This window comes from Curcuma longa, chromosome 15 (genome assembly GCF_044706935.1).
Source record: "Curcuma longa cultivar G26 ecotype Majalengka, Jawa Barat chromosome 15, ITB_CL_G26_1.1, whole genome shotgun sequence".
Taxonomy (NCBI): domain Eukaryota; kingdom Viridiplantae; phylum Streptophyta; class Magnoliopsida; order Zingiberales; family Zingiberaceae; genus Curcuma; species Curcuma longa.
The window spans coordinates 11,453,691-11,471,533 of NC_133875.1; the positions used below are offsets into that span (position 1 = coordinate 11,453,691).

General features: G+C 40.5%; 1 long non-coding RNA gene across 1 annotated transcript; it reads right to left on the reverse strand.

Annotated features, from left to right (window-relative positions):
* Positions 1 to 7,812: 7,812 nt before the first annotated feature.
* On the reverse strand, positions 7,813 to 9,662 carry LOC141845863 (uncharacterized). Its single transcript, XR_012603307.1, has 4 exons — positions 9,576 to 9,662; positions 9,378 to 9,470; positions 9,002 to 9,061; positions 7,813 to 7,902 (listed from the first exon to the last, which is right to left on the reverse strand). It is a non-coding gene; the product is annotated as an uncharacterized LOC141845863 (long non-coding RNA).
* Positions 9,663 to 17,843: the final 8,181 nt, after the last annotated feature.

The window sequence follows — 17,843 nt, forward strand, 5'->3', positions numbered from 1 at the left end:
TACTCTCGGAATAAGAAGTTAATTAATTGAGTTGTCAGTAATTCAATTAATTGACGGACATACGATATCTTAAACACAGGGAGATTAATGCACTCATGATAAGAAGGAGCTCATATTATAATATGGGATTGGTGAGGTAGTTCAATAATAACCCTTTAGTGGTATGAGTTATTATTGATGGACTTGAGTTGGGTGTTCAGGGAGAACACAGGAAGCCCAAGCCCATCAGGAGGCCAAAACCAATTCCTCCTCTAGGTCCCTGCTGTAGCCTCTGGATAAAGTCTCGTATCCACCTGAGAGAATTCTGTAAGAATTTCGGTTAAGAAATTCTGTTAAGAAATTTTCCTATGAAAAATTCTGTTAAGAATTTTTCTATAAAAAATTCTGTTAAGAATTTCCGTTATGAAATTTTGTTAAGAATTCTATTTCTTCTAAATCCTAAACAAAATTTTGTTATGATTTTTTCATAGAAATTTTGTTAAGAAAATAACAAAACTTAATAAAGAAATTTTGTTAAGAAATTAACAAAATTTTATTAAGAGATTTTGTTAAGAAAATAACAAAATTTAGTTAAGGAAATTTATTAAGAAACTAACAAAATCTTATCAAGAGATTTTATTAGATTTTTTCTAACTAAATCTGAATAAGAAAAGTTTGTTAGATTCTTTCTAAATTTTCTAAGATGGCATAGCTATAAAAGGGAAGGATTAGGAGAGGCAAAAAAACACACAACCTAATCTAATGATGTGTGGCCGCCCACCCTCAATCCAAGATCTTCTCCTTCTTCCCTTAGGGCCGGCGCCCTCCCCATCTCTCCCTCCCTCTTTTGAGTGCTTAGGCTTTCTCCTCTTTTCCTTTACTAGGGCCGGCGCACAAGGTCTTTTATCCTTGCTAGGGCCGGCGGCCAAGTGAAGAGGAAGAAGAAGGAGAAGAGGAAGAAAAAGAGGAAGAAGAAGGGAAGTCTCTTTTCCTCCTTAGCCGGCTCTTCTTTATGTCTCTTCCTTCTCCTAGCTTTAGGTGGCGCCACCTTGAAAGGATTCTTTCCTTTGATAGGGTCGGCGCCCAAAGAAGAGAGGAGAGGATAGGAAGAGAAGAAGAGAGGAAGAAGAAGAGGAGGTTTTGTTCCTCTTATTGCCATCGGATTGGAAGAAAGGAAGAAAAGGAATTTGGGTGGAGTCATCTTGGTAGATCGTTGCCCACACAACGTCCAAGAAGAGGAGAGGAATATGGCAGAAGATCAAGAGGTCTTCGAGTATGTACAATCATCTATACAACCTACAAAGAAGAAAGGTACAACTGCTTCATTCTGCTGCATAGTTGTTATTGTTTTCTTTGTATGGATCCTGAATACCAATACAAGAGCCTAATGATCTTATGCATCGATCAAGCACATGGTTGATCGAATATGAGGGTTACTTAAAAAGAATCCGTCTCCGAAAAAAATATTGTCTGGCAAAAATTGAATAGAACGGAATTCCAAGGCTCTATCAGGACTAGGTAAAGAAATCTTAGTCAGTTGGATCAAGTAAGGAGAAGTTCTAGTTGGAGGTTAGGCAGAATAAGTCCTATTTAAAGGTTAGGCAGGGGATGTCTTAGTTAGAAGCTGGACAGGAAGTCCTCGTTAGTGAAGTTGGGCAGGAAGTCAAACTGGAGGTTAGGTAAGGAGAAGTCTAAGCAGAACAAGGGTGATCGAATATTTGACAAGTGGAAAGTCTACCGAGTGACCAGTCTTAACTGGAAGTTAGGCACGGGTAAGCCTAATAGGTCAGACAGACTATAGATAGGCTTAGGCTACTTGTTTATTGTATGTTGTACTTGTAGGAACCAGGAGTTGGAAGCAAGGTTGAGGAAGCATAAGAAAGCAAACAGAAACCGAACCAAGCCTAGAGTCAACTCAGATCAAACTTGAGTTGATTGGATCCAGGCACCCAGATTATGCTCCGGGGGTCTGGAGTGTCTAGGCCCCTAAGGTTGGTCTAAGCACTCAAATAAGATGGAATTAACCCTAATAAAGACCGACAGAACCGGATCAGATCAGATCGGATCAGTTCGGAGTACCCAAAAAGGGATCAAAGCGCCTAAAAGAGTCTTTATAAGGCCATCAACGTGCACCATCAAGGACAACTCTAACTCTCAAATTCCTTCATCCTACAATGCTGCTAAACGTGAACGACGTCCTACTCGTGTGATCAAAAAAGTTTCAGGTGTTGGGAATCCTATGCGATACAATAAAAATTTCGTAGTGGAAAATAGGATCCCTCGAGTGATCCATGCAAAAATTCATATAAGTTTGGATCTATGAAATCAAAATCCTATCTAATAGGATTTACCTTTGATGCGTGTCCTTCGCTTATCTGGCTCATCCAAAGGTTGTCGGATCTCTAGCACGTTCAAGTGTTCGTGCCTCAATATGTATCCACACTAACACTCACACTTTGGAGAAACTTGGTTGTGCTAGCAACCTTAAAGAACTCGGCCAAGAAGAAGAAGAGAGGAGAAGAATGAACCATACTTGAGTTTTTTTGCAAGAAAACTCTTTTATACTCATGCCATGAATACCAAAGGTTTTAACCTTTTTTTATTCTCTCATCAATGCACGAGGCTTTTGGTATTCTCTCATCAATGCATAAGACTTTTGGTATTCTCTCATTAATGCATGAGGTTTTTGATATTCTCTCATCAATGCATGATTAATCTTATTAATTATACATGATAACTTCCTCTTCTTCAATGCATGATTAATCCATATTAATCATGCATGATGAATCCAATACATTTATCAACTTGGTTTAATTTGAGTCTAACTCAAATTCAATCAACTTGAGTCTAACTCAAGTCTAGGCCATCTAATGAGCTTAATTATTCCTTTACTCTGTTGAAGATCGGAGATGGCTAGAGAGGGGGGGAGTGAATAGCCTCCTTTCGAAAATCGATTTTCTCCTACAAAAGTGTTAGTGCGCAGCGGAAAAATAGCTAACAAAATGAAATCAAGGAAGACACAAGATATACGAGGTTCGGGGATAACTTGCCCCTACTCCTCGGCGTGTCCGTAAGGTGGACGATCCCTTGATCTTCGGTAGATCGAACCCCGGATGAATCCGGCTATATGAATCTCCTTCTCGGTGGAGTGACCTCTCCACAACCAATCTCACAAATAGATGTTAAATACAGAGATTATAGAAGGAAATGAGGCAAACAAGTAAAGCTTACAGCACAGCCTCAATAAGTGGAGCAAAACTCAAGCAAAGCTTCCCGAGAGCAAGGCACCACTCCTTGCACCACCTCAGGCAGAGAGCTTCAAGGAAGAGCACTGATCGTGAGCAAGCAGAGAACACCACAAGCACAAGCACACACAGCTGATTCGTTCGAGTTGTTAGAGAGTTCTCTCTTCTCCTTCCTCTCTTCCTTTTAGCCTCCTTCTTGTTCAACGTTCTCTGAGTCCACTGCACTGAGCCATGCTGAGCCATCTGAGCTTACCAGCTCCACGCTCCTCTCAGCACACTCACTGATCATCCTGATCATCCTCCTGTGCAGCTCAGAGCCCGTTGTTGTCTTTTACCTGAAAACCAAAGCTCGACAAAACTGTGAAGATAGAAAGCAATCCCTTGACTCTTCCTGTTCTTCATCAAATTCAAACTCCATCTGCAAAGATCAGAGAGATTAGCACAGCAATATCAGAAGCAACAGAAATCAGAGCAGAAACCTGAACACGATCAGAAATGCCTTAATCGATCAAACAATCGATTAAACGTCGTAATTCTCTCCTCTGTAAACCGTGTAATCGATCAAGCAGTCGATTACCCAAGCCCTTAATCGATCACCTGATCGATTAAGGTATGGTAATCGATCAGGTGATCGATTACCAGTCGCTAACCCGGTTTCTCATTAAACTTGTAATCGATCACCTGATCGATTACAGTTCACCATAATCGATTGCCCAATCGATTATGGTGTGTTTTCTGTGGGTAATCGATCAGCAGATCGACTAACAAACTAATTCTTACAGAATGCTCTGTAATCGATCACCAGATCGATTAACCAACTTACCCTTGGTTAATCGATTAACCAATCGATTAAACCAGAGTGAAATCAACACTCATGCAATCTGATCACTTGGTTAACTTGGGTCTCACCCGAGCCAACCGCATTGGATCATGTATTCAGAGAACAGACTCCCAAGCCTCCTCTGACAATGATCCGGTCCGAAGACAGGCTACCATGCCTTCTCCGACCATAGTCCGGTACAGAGAACGAGCTACCGAGCCCTCTCTGACCTAATCTGGAGAACGAGCTACCGAGCCCTCTCCCACTTCATCCGGTCCAGAGAACGAGCTACCGAGCCCTCTCTGACCTAGTCCGGAGAACGAGCTACCGAGCCCTCTCCGACTCCATCCGGTCCAGAGAACGAGCTACCGAGCCCTCTCTGACCTAGTCCGGAGAACGAGCTACCGAGCCCTCTCCGACTCCATCCGGTCCAGAGAACGAGCTACCGAGCCCTCTCTGACCTAATCCGGAGAACGAGCTACCGAGCCCTCTCCGACTCCATCCGGTCCAGAGAACGAGCTACCGAGCCCTCTCTGACCTAATCCGGAGAACGAGCTACCGAGCCCTCTCCGATCTCAATCCGTCATTAGTCAATCTGAATATATTGAACTTAATTCTTATCCAACTAAAATGAACTTAAATCTGTGTCAACATCAAAACAACAATCGGGACAAACTGCATCAACAATCTCCCCCTTTTTGTTGTTTGACAACACGATTTAAGTTTAGATCAGAATTCTTCCCTTTCATATGTGTAAGTAAGGAGATCAAGATCCTCCCCCTACAACAGTTAACTTTGGGAATAAGAGTTAAGTTCATATCTGTAAAGGGATCAAATCCTCCCCCTACATCAAATCCTCTCGTTAATTCCTAAACTTAAGTCCATCCTCTCCCCCTTTGTCAAACACCGAAAAGGGTGTAGACCGGCCAACAAGTCTCACTAACTCCCCCTAAATTCAATCGTGTCTCCTCTCGAACGTATTAACATAAAATCAATAGGGGAGAGACAGATATGGCATAAAATAAGCGATATAAGGAAGCGATAAGCATGACATAAAAATACAAGGTAAAGTAAATGAAACAGGCATGGACAGAACTGAATCAAATACAGAAAGTCAAAGTAGCAAGTCAAAATAACAGCATAATCAGAGTAGCAAGTCAAACAGCACAAATAACAAGTCAAACATCAAAGTCATAGACCAACATGAAATGACATCAAGCCCAGTAACGGGATCTACAACGGGATCCCCGATAACCAAATCAGAATCAGGAGCATCATCAGTAGGAGCATCAGCTGGAGGAGCAGCATCTGGAGGAGCAGCATCTGTAGGTGCACTGGAGGAGGGCTGCGGAGGTGGACGACCGGTCATCCATGCCTGCATCATGTCGTACAAGCCGGTCATCTGGCCTCTCATCTCTGTGAAGCCAGAGTCCACCCGTGCCTCGAGCCTCGAGAATCCTGCCCCGAGCGTCGAGAATCCGGTATCCATCCGCACGCCAAACTCGGTGAAGCGTGCCTCCAGTGACGCCATCTGAGCCTGGTAGTCTGGCTCCGCTACATAGTCAGGATCCTCCTCGTCCTCAGCGGCCTCGGCCCCCTCTGCAGCAGGATCCTCCTCGATGTCCATGGCAGCCGGTGCAGCAGCTGGAAGTGGAAGTGTACCTGGTGCCCGCCCGTCTACCCATCGGACCTCCCCGTATCTCGTGGTGATCTTGGATTTCGAGAAAGCTCGAACTCCAAGTCTAGAATACTTCTTAGACATTTTCTCAACTTTGCCCCTGGTGACATTAATTCCCAACGACTCCAACCACCCGGTAAGAATATTGCCATACGGCATGTGAACCTTCCCATTGACCGATGAGGTATGGTGGATGATAGAAGCAAAGATGTGAGCGGCGAAATCAACATCAAGCCGCTGAAGGAGGGCATAGACCATGAACAGATGGGGAGGTCGAATAACAGCCAAGGCTCGAGAGGTAATGGGCAAAATGCAGTTGACTACTATCTTGAACAAGACATAGTCAACCGCAGACATCCGAAGAGCCCGAAAGGCGGTGATACCGCCATCCGGTCCATCAGGACGGGGACGGTGGAGAAGCTGCTGATGCATCAGATCAACAGTGATCTGATCAAAAGGCGGAGGGAGGATCTCGGGTAATGCTGGAAAACAAACAAAATCGGACTGGGCAGGTCGACAACCAAGATAATCAGCCAGGATCCTATAGGTAAAGTCAATGTTGGTTTTGGCTACCCGAGTTCTATAGTGTATACCATCAGTGGTATGTAGGTTGTTGTAAAATTCAGCGAGACGATCAACATTGATCGTCCGCTCACAATATACAATAGATGATAGCTGGTAATGTTCGATAAGCTGATAAATGGAAAAACAATATCATGGATAAATTGCTTATCCACCGAACGTGGAGGAATAACTGGAAGGAAGACCTAGCAAAATGATCTTGGAGGGCAGCGTTAGGAAATCGGGAATCAGTAGGTGGTTGTGGTCTAGATGATGGTCGGCTAGGAGGTGGTGGGGACTGTGAGGGACCCTCACCAGAGGGATTTGCTTTCGACCTCTTCCTATGGTGGTAACAAAACAAGGCAAGGTCAAACCAACAAACACAAACCAACCAAAAACCCAACATACGGATAGGGACACAGGGCCAAGGGAGCACAACCACAACAACCAACACAATCAGTAATCAAGAATAAATCATAACAACAACTATATTAGCATAATCAATGATTAGGATCAATCGAGAGTAAAAGTAAGAAAATAATGAAGAGAGAGTTGGATCTTACTTCGGTGCCATGAGCGTCGACGGTTGAGCAGAGAACAAGGAGGAGGAAGACCACACAAAGAACTCGCAAGGAACTTGCCGAAGAGAAGAAAGAACACGCTGAGAGGAGTTAGGGTTTTAGGGTTTTGTCGGTCGGTTGAGGGTTTTAAAAACCGGGTGGGTGAATCGATCACCTACCCAATTTATGGCATGTTAATCGATCAGCCGATCGATTAAATCATCCTTAATCGATTGCTGAATCGATTAAATCCCATTCTGTTCGATTTTGAGAAACCGATTAGCGATCCGTAATCGATCACGAGATCGATTACACAGGACCGTAATCGATCGAGCGATCGATTAAACCCAAGGTTAATCGATCACTCTAGTCGATTACGAGAGGTTCTGTGGAATTCGGCAATCGACTCTTAATCGATCAACGGATCGATTAAGAGGGACGGTAATCGATTGGTGAATCGATTACTGTATTCTGTAATCGATCACCAAATCGATTAAATGGGGTCTGCTAGATTTCTGAGATCGATTTTTAATCGATCAATGGATCGATTATAACTGGTTCTGTTCGGATTTAGATCGAATTTTTAATCGATCAACCGATCGACTATGAATCTGATACTCTGAAACTGAAAATCGTATCAGTTTTCGGGAGACAGCTTTCCGAGAAATTTCGGCAGCATCTCCCCTGTAACAATTGACTTTCCCTGAATACATACACGATATATTAGATCCATAACAGGCTATAGATATGTAATGACAGATAAAATTACCAAAATGACCCCCCACAGTTCTATACTTCCATATGCACCCAAAATGACTCACACGGTCACTGTCATCATCACATAAACTAACCGAGTATAACGGTGCATGAAAAACAAGACTCACACCCATAAGAATATCCAAGTCTCAATAAAATCAAAATGTTGAATCATCAAACTGCAGGTACCCAAATAAAACAATAAAGGAAATCCGACTAAGTCCGATATACAGATAGCATGAAAACAAACAGACTCAACCGATCTCTTAGGACTAGCAGAGCGGCTCTCCAGACGGCATCAACCTGGAATAGACATACAAGTAAACGGAGTGAGTTCAAACGAACTCAGCGGGTATCAAGTAAACATGTATCAAATAGCTAGCAGACAGAAATGGAAATACCGGTAGAAGAGTGACAGGAATAAAAATCTGAACTCATGTGAATATATACTCACCAGAACCTGCTAACGATATGATCATAGGTAACATGATCCCTAACAAATCCATACGATCCCTGTATATACATATCCAAAATATGCAGATAACCTGAATGCAACAATATCACCAAAGAATCCCTATATCATGCACCAGTACAAGAACATATCCTGGTCACCCCTGCTACCCATCTGATCCTTACATACCAAAGTGAGGTTGCGTGGGTCCTCAATGATAAATGCCCGTCAGATCCATCACCGAGATGTGAGGTCGCGTGGGAACTATGCCCGTCAGATCCATCACGCTCGAATGGTGAGGTCGCGTGGGAACTGAATATGCCCGTCAGATCCATCACCGATAGGTGAGGTCGCGTGGGAACTGAATATGCCCGTCAGATCCATCACCGCTAGGTGAGGTCGCGTGGGAACTGGATATGCCCGTCAGATCCATCACCGATAGGTGAGGTCGCGTGGGAACTGAATGTGCCCGTCAGATCCATCACCGCTAGGTGAGGTCGCGTGGGAACTAAATATACCCGTCAGATCCAGCACTGGTATGTGAGGTCGTATGGGTAGGGGTATAACCGCTGTGCACTCTGACGTCATCGCTAATGCGTGACCGAATGGACAGTATGCTGGCCAGCATGTCACTATATAAACATGGTATCTAACCCTAGTACAGGTAATCACGTCCGATCCATAATGCACGCTACACTAGTACTAGAATGATACAGAGTCATAGGTCTAACATATGCATCAAGAAAAGGTGATGAAAAAGAATCAATCAGTAGCCTATGGATGGTGTCACATAATATACCGTCAAATGCATAACAGATAAGTAACCAGATCATAGGTATCAACAAAGATCAATATGAACTGAAAACATAATATCATTGGTAGCCAAAACTATATATACATGTCTAAGCACGGCATAAATACTAAAACATAAGTCAGAGACAAGATACCCGCCTTCCGAAAGTAGTCAATATCAGGAAAGTGAACCTCCGTCTAGAACTCCGGTTCAATATCCTGTAATTAAAATAAACAACGTTCCTAAATACAACGATATATATATATAAATGCTCTTATCGAATAAAATCCTAACTGATTCGACAACAACGCATAAACCCACCAATTCAGTTAACATAACCCAAACCGTGGTTATTCCTCAACTCACAACCCCACCTAACTCAGATTTAACATATATATATATATATATATATATATATATATATATATATATATATATATATATATATATATATATATATATATATATATATTATCAAGGTTATCCAACATCCAATTACGAATAACCCTATCAACGAATCAACAATAAACTTACCTTGACTAACGAGAAAGCTCCTATTCTTCCTTCTCTGTTTACTGTCGCGAATCCTTCTCCAAACTGAACGACCAGCTCACCCCTCCCCCTGTTCTGTTTCAAAAACAGTGCACTCCAAGCCTATTAGTCACGGCAAAGCCTAAGGTTTCCACTAAAAACCTTGGCTAAACAAACCTAAATCAAAATCCAAACACTTACCTCCGATTGAAACCCAATCAAGCCTCCCTTGCCCTAAAATCCAGATTTCTTTTCTCCTCCTCCTTGCGGCAGAACCACCAGAAGTCCCCGATCAGGCTTTCACCGTGGCTGTTTTCATTCTAAATTCGATCCAACAAAACCGTGGCTTTCTTCTTCCTCTAGCCGAAGCTTCTTCGATTCGCTGTCGTCGAACCGCCTCCACCACCCGAGCCAAACTCCCCTCCGGCAAGCCCTAGCCCCGGTCTTTGCAAGCTCTGGTCGTTGGCATCCTCCAGCTTCGTTTGGCACAGGATTGGGAGTTTCCCTCGTGCTCGATTTCTTCGGAGAAGGGAGGCAGGGCGGCGGCGTCGCGCGAGTGGGGGAAGGACCGAAGGAAAATCGCGAATATGGGAAAGCTACAGGGTTTGATTCTTTGGGATCCTTCCTTTCTTCAAACGGAACGAACAGAGATAGAATCAGATCAATTCCCGAAATGCCTTTTTGGATCTTCCTCAATGTCCCGGCTATTTATTCAAGATAATTACGTATTTACAAAATACCGTCTCAATTCATCCTATTTCATTCTTGAACAAAAATCCATTTTTTGATTTATTTCATCTATTCCATGACCGGAACAAAAGGGGATACACGTTACACCACGATTTTGAATCAGAAGAGAGATTTCAAGAAATGGCAGATCTATTCACTCTATCAATAACCGAGCCGGATCTGGTGTATCATAGGAGATTTGCCTTTTCTATTGATTCCTACGGGTTGGATCAAAAAAAATTCTTGAATCAGGTATTCAACTCCAGAGATGAATCGAAAAAGAAATCTTTATTGGTTCTACCTCCTCTTTTTTATGAAGAGAATGAATCTTTTTATCGAAGGATCAGAAAAAAATCGGCCCGGATCTACTGCGGGAATGATTTGGAAGATCCAAAACGAAAAACAGCGGTATTTGCTAGCAACAACATAATGGAGGCAGTCAATCAATATAGATTGATCCGAAATCTGATTCAAATCTATGGGTACATAAGAAATGTATCTAATCGATTCTTTTTAATGAATAGATCCGATCACAACTTCGAATATGGAATTCAAAGGGATCAAATAGGAAATGATACTCTGAATCATATAACTATAATGAAATATACGATCAACCAACATTTATCGAATTTGAAAAAGAGTCAGAAGAAATGGTTTGATCCTCTTATTTCTCGAACCGGGAGATCCATGAATCGGGATCCTGATGTATATAGATACAAATGGTCCAATGGGAGCAAGAATTTCCAGGAACATTTCCTTTCTGAACAGAAGAACCATTTTCAAGTAGTGTTCGATCGGTTACGTATTAATCAATATTCGATTGATTGGTCCGAGGTTATAGACAAACAAGATTTGTCTAAGTCACTTCGTTTCTTTTTGTCCAAGTCACTTCTCTTTTTGTCCAAGTCACTTCCCCTTTTCTTTGTGAGTATCGGGAATACCCCCATTCATAGGTCCGAGATCCACATCTATGAATTGAAAGGTCCGAATGATCAACTCCGCAATCAGTTGTTAGAATCAATAGGTGTTCAAATCGTTCATTTGAATAAATTGAAACCCTTCTTATTGGAAAAGGAGGATCAATGCACAATGGAGGCAACTAAATGGATCGCATTCCTTCAACTTGAAAGTGAAATTAAGCCAACATGAAGACAAAACTTGAAGGCCCAAATCTACATGATCCAAGATGCATTCAAGGGCTTCAAGTGTCCAATTTTCGTAGGTACTTTTTTTTCTTTTTTTTTTTGAATTTTCCTTTTTTTTCATATTTTCCTTCTTTTTTTTTGAGTTTAGGACCCAAATAGAGAAGCGATAAAGATAGATGGAGAATGAAAACACCAATGGAATACTAAGGATGAGAGATCAACAAAGATGAACAAGAATAAAAAATGAACAAGAACAAAACGCAAACCTAAAAATCAAGGAGCCAAGGCTCTGATACCAAATGATAAGCACCTTGAAACGGATCGCCTTGATATTCAGATGTAGGGAAGGGTATTGACGCCACACTCAAGAAAGATGAGAAGGTGAGTGATAAGTCATGGGGGTTTTGATCGTCACAAGTTGCCATTGTAAGCCTTACACCCAAATACCCTAAAGTAGTTCACTTTTGGTATTTTTCATGAAAAACACCCAAGTAAATCTAGAATAGTCATCTACAATTACCAAGCAATATTTACTACCATTCAAAGAAGGTGTACTATGACAATCAAATAAGTCAAGATGCAATAGCTCTAAAGGTAATGTAGTACTAGTTAGATTTTTACCTTTGTGTGATGTTTTAGATTGTCTTGTGACACAAGACACTCAATAGAAGAGTTAGTAGCAAATGCCAAATTCACATAATACAGATTTTGTTTCCTATGTCCTTCTAAAATGATGTTGGTCATTCCTATTTTCCTAATCAAACATTTATTAGCATGAAAATCAATTTGATATCCTGAATCACAAAGTTGACTTACACTAAGCAAATTAAAAATCATGCCTTTAACCAATAAAACTCTATGTATGGTTATAGTTGGTGATATTTTAATAGTTCCTTTTCCTATGATTTTTAATGTTTCGTTATTCCCAAAAGACACATTTCCCTTCATGTATTTGATTTTTGTGAATTTACCTACGTCCCCGGTCATGTGGCTTGAACACCCGCTATCCAAAATCCACATGCCTTCATTCTTCTTTTCTTTAACCTACATGATACGAAAAACATCCTTTTTAGGGATCCAGAAGCTAGATTCACTAACATTTGCAAGATATTTTTTAGGTACCCATGCTAGTGTTCCCTTTGTGTTTTGTTTGCATGATTGTGATTGTCTTCCAACAAGAGATATATAAGATACTTCTTTAGGTCTATATCCTAACCCAGCCTTGTTGTAAACTGCCCTTTGACTGTTTAATATCAAATCTAATTTTTGTGATCCAAGGGTGAACTTTTCTAGGCATGTCTTCAATTTTACAATTTCTTCCTTTAGTTTCATGTTTTCTTCACTAAGGGTATCAAAATGACTATGATCACATGCAATAGTGCTAACATTTCTAAGTTCCACCTTTAAGGTCTTGACTCTAGACTTGTACTTATCTAATGAGTTCTTGAGATAATTAATTGTGCGAAAAAGTAATTTTTGTTCACGAATATCCAATACCTCATCCTCACTAGAGGAGGATTCTTCTCCACTTGAAGATGCTGATTCATTTCCATATGCCATTAGAGCCATGTGTCTGGTGATGTGGCATGCTTCTTCTTCATCTGATGATGACTCACTGCTTGAGTCATCCCATTTTGCCTGTGCCACCATCACTTCCTTCTTGCTCTTATCCTTTCTTCTCTTTTCTTTGGAATCGTCTTTCTTCTTTAGATTTGGACAGTTTGGTCTTATATGTCCTTTCCTGTTACACTCATAGCAAGTTACATCAGTACTTAAATCTGAACCTTGATTATTACCTTGAGATGGCGTGAAGGTCTTCTTGAAGTTTCTCTTTGTAAATCTTCTGGATTTTCCCATTACTTTCTTCACATAGTGAACCATCTCCTTTGGTGTCATTTCTTCATCACTGTCTGAGGATTCTTGCTCATATTCTGAAGACTCCTCTTTTTCTTTCTTCTTCTTTTTCTTTTCCTTATCTGCAACCAAAGCCATACCTTTCTCTTGTGTGCCCACATTAGCTTGTTCGTGTAGTTGCAGTTCACAAAATAATTCATCTAATTTGACAGTAGATAGATCCCTAGATACTTTATATGCATCTACCATTGATGCCCATAAAGTGGTTCTTGGGAATGCTTGTAGCACATACCTCACAAGATCACGGTTCTCGATCTTTTCTCCGATGACATGGAGGCCATTTACAATTTCTTTGAATCTACCATGCATCTGGCTCACAGTTTCATTTGATCTCATTGTGAAGGATTGTAGTTGGCTCACCAGAAGGTCCTTCTTGGCTCGCCTCGATTCGGTCGATCCCTCATTCAGTTCAATGAGTTTTTCCCAGAGTTCTTTAGCCGAATTGAATGGTCCAACTTTGCTCAACTGTTCTTTTGAAAGTCCGCATTGCAAGGTTGTTGTTGCTTTAGCATTTGCTTGTGCCTTCTTGCACATATCTTTCGTCCAATCTTTCGTGGGGATTTCTTTTCCCGCAGTATCCTTGGGTATCTCGAACCCATCTACAATACTAAACCAGTTTTCAATATCATTCATTAAATAGTATTCCATTCTACCTTTCCAGTAGGCGAAATCGTTTCCATCGAAGTATGGTGGTCGTGCGGTGCTGTAACCCTCTTGAAATGCCATTTGTTGCTCCGGTTGATGGTTAGATCCTCCGAAACGGAACTTGCTCTGATACCACTTGTTAGGATCGGTTGAATAGCTAGAGGGGGGGTGAATAGCGTTTCTCGATTTTTCTTGATCTTTCTCTGCACAGAGATTAGCGGAAGCAAAAATATAAAAGAGAAAGACAGAGATCAACGCTAACCCGGTTTATTTTACTTGGTATCCACCTCCGCAGAGGTGACTAATCCAAGGATCCACACGCACGCACACACCCGATGCACTATGAATCTTCTCCTTCTCGAAAACTCGAAGGCGGAGAAACCTTTACACCTTTTTAGATCTCCTCAAAATGATATGAAATATTGTCTAGGAGGAGAGGAATAAAGCAGAGATCTGAGCACAAAAACGCTCACAAAAGAAGCACAAAAGAATGAAAGAATGGCGAAGAAGATGAGTTGTTCTCGTGCAGGCTTCTTTTATAATCTCTGCAACATCAGTCGACTGCTGGCAGGGCCAGTCGACTGATGCCTTCAATCGGCAACAAAATCTTGCATTAAATGCCATTAAATGCTTGCCAATTTTCTGCAACGTTCAAATCACAGTCGACTGTCCAAGACCAGTCGACTGGCGACAGTCGACTATCCATAATCCCAGTCGACTTCCCAGTCGACTCCTGTCTTCCTCTGGCTCGACTGATCTTTCTGTGTGCGTCTGATTTATGAGCAGTCGACTGCTGGCAGGGCCAGTCGACTGGTGAAGCTGAAAAATCACATTTCAGCTTCTCTTGACCTAGACCTCGGCCTTCAAACACCTCCCATAGCCTCATGCCTCCCTGCACTAGCCTGAGATGCTTCCATCAGCTTCGTCATGTCAAGTCCTTGCCAAGACCACCCTTGGACTTCTCCTTGCCAAGACTACCCACTTGGACTTTTGCTTGCCAAGACTACCCACTTGGACTTTTGCTTGCCAAGACTACCCACTTGGACTTTTGCTTGCCAAGACTACCCACTTGGACTTTTGCTTGCCAAGACTACCCACTTGGACTTTTGCTTGCCAAGACTACCCACTTGGACTTTTGCTTGCCAAGACTACCCACTTGGACTTTGCCAAGACTACCCACTTGGACTTTTCTTTGCCAAGACTACCCACTTGGACTTTGCCAAGACTACCCACTTGGACTTTTCTTTGCCAAGACTACCCACTTGGACTTTTCTTTTGCCAAGACTACGCTTGGACTTTCCTGCAAACTTGCATCACACATGTTAGATCAATAAGAATTGCCTAACTTTAAACATGGTTTAGCCAAACATTGAAACTCAATGCACTTGGGGCAACTATTGCACCAATTTATTTCGATCCAATGGATGCAACTTGATCTAATCCCACGGATACAAGTTGATCTCATCCATTAACTCATCCTACGGTCGAGAACTAATCTCATCCAACGGTTGAGATTAAATCTCATCCGACGGCTGAGAACTAATCTCATCCGTTTGATTGCATCCTTTTGAAGATGTCTTTAGGCTACAGTGGGGACCTCGAGGAGGTATTGGATCTGGCCTTCTGATGGGTTTCGGATTCCGTATTCAACCCCGAATACACACCTACATCCATCAACAACGATCCATTCCACTAGAGGATCATTATTGCACTACCAATCCAATCCCCAAATTACGTTATGGGTTCCTTCTTATTATTTTATGCATTGCTCCCCGTGTTTAAGATATCGTATGTCCGTCAATTATCTGAGTTCACTGACAACTCAATAATCGACATCTAAGACCTTGAATAGTACCACTCAACCTTATTGTCAGTCGGACTAAGTCCACTTGCAAGATTTGACTTGACAATCCTTATGAGCTCTTCAAGGGGACATCATCAACCCTACTGGGACACGGATTCCTTCTATAATTAATGGCACACCGTATAGATAGTAACATCACCCAACTTACCGAGAATATTTGATCTGACGGAAAGATCTCACCCTTTGGTAAATCAAAGCAATAATTACTAAGTATAGGTGCCCATTTATTACATCGGGATTAAGAGTGCATAATTATAATAACAGAGGTCTTGTTCAATTTGCGAGTCAGTGTAAATCGAACAACCTCAATGGTCCTACTCAATACACACAAAGTGCACTAGTGTAATTCTACAGTCAAGACAGACAGTCACCGAATTACACTACAACCGTTCCCGATGGTTTGTCCAAAGCCATCTTGGTTGTGAGCCTTAGTTTATAATTCACAAGGGACCGATAATCATGGTCTTCTGTGTCTCACAGACACCAAGTTATCTACAATGTAAATTAAGAGGACTTTATTGCAAAATATACTATTGCAATCATTTGACCAAAACATGACTTTATTTTATGAAACGGACAAGAGTTATTATTTCATAAATGTTTATATACAAAAGAGCTAGTCTTTTCAGTATACTTCCTAACAATTTATAATTAAAAGATTTATCAATCAAAGATTTTTTGTCGATTTATTTCAAGAATTTTCAAAATCTTTTTTTTTCACGGTAAAATCTAAAGATTTTTCTTCTCAAAATCAAAAGGATCTCGACTTACCTTTTTATAATATTTAATATATTCCAAATATATTCTTAATATCCTTTTGGATATACACTATAAGAAAAAAATTAATATACAACGCTTTTAATGCGTTGTCTATCTGGGTGAAAAAGTATTGTAAAATCCACTGTTGTAAAAGAGGTCTCTTAATGACAATGCTTTTTAAGCGTTGTCTTTGTTAACATCGACAACACTTTTGTAACGAATAAAAAATATTGTTTGTGGTAGCAATGACAATGCTTAAAAAATGTTATTTTTGGTGGGTACAACAATACTTTTGGTAACGTTTAAAAAGTATTGTAATTTTGTTCCAAACTGTTTAAATTTCAGGACGTTTAAAAAGCGTTATCTTAATTTTTTATCTCACAGTTAAAAAAGTATTGTATTTTGAAATGAAATACATATTTTTAGCAATAAAATAAAAAATTATTATATTTTTCATATACAAAACTATTATCTATATTTACCATGAAAGTACAGAATCTATTACATCCAAATTAAGTCTACAAAAGTTGTAGTAATAATCTATTACAGCCAAGTTAAGTTTATAAAAGTTGTAGTAATAATCCATTACATCCAAGTTCAGTATACAAAAGTCAAAACCTTTGTGTCCCAAAAAACAACCCCACGTTCAAAACCTTTGTGTCCTGAGTGTGTACCGATTCAGTAGTTTTGTGCAACTGACCAGCCTGCCAAAGACCACATATATTCCAGTTAACTTACTACATGCACAAGATAATATTAACTTATCAAGGAGAGTACTTAACCTAGAATAACTCATGCATCACAGAATAAGTTACTACTTGCAACTCCAAGCAGGGAGTACTTAACCCAGTTAAGTTACTACATGCACAAGATAACGATTTATAGCATTGTGATGCTGCTGAAATGTTGAACCCAAAGTTAACCTAGAATAACTTCAAAAATAATAGAAAATTTTTCAAAAGTCTAGATCTTCAATATAGCCAATTTTAGTACAAAGAGAGTGAGAAAGATTCTTGATCAATGAAAGATTCTTCATAAAATCAACATTAAGCATTGGTATATATGAGTTGCAAAAATTTTGTAAAGTAACCAATTGCTTGATACTTATCCAAGAAGAATTTTGCCCATATTAATTGAAAATATTATGGTCGAACTTCTGAAAGAAAATAGCATACTGACCTAGGGCTGTATCGATGGAGAAAACTACCACTGACCCATGTGGCTTCAAGAAACATATGCTTTAGTACTTGATGAGCTTGGGTTTTATAGTATTTTGTTGATTCATTTTGGGTTTTTGTGTGAACAATTAAATGCTTAATCGACATAATTGGATTACATTTGTGGCATAATATATTTTTGGATGATTAATCTAATTTATGTAATTTTTGATGATTAATTTGGTATTAATTGAGA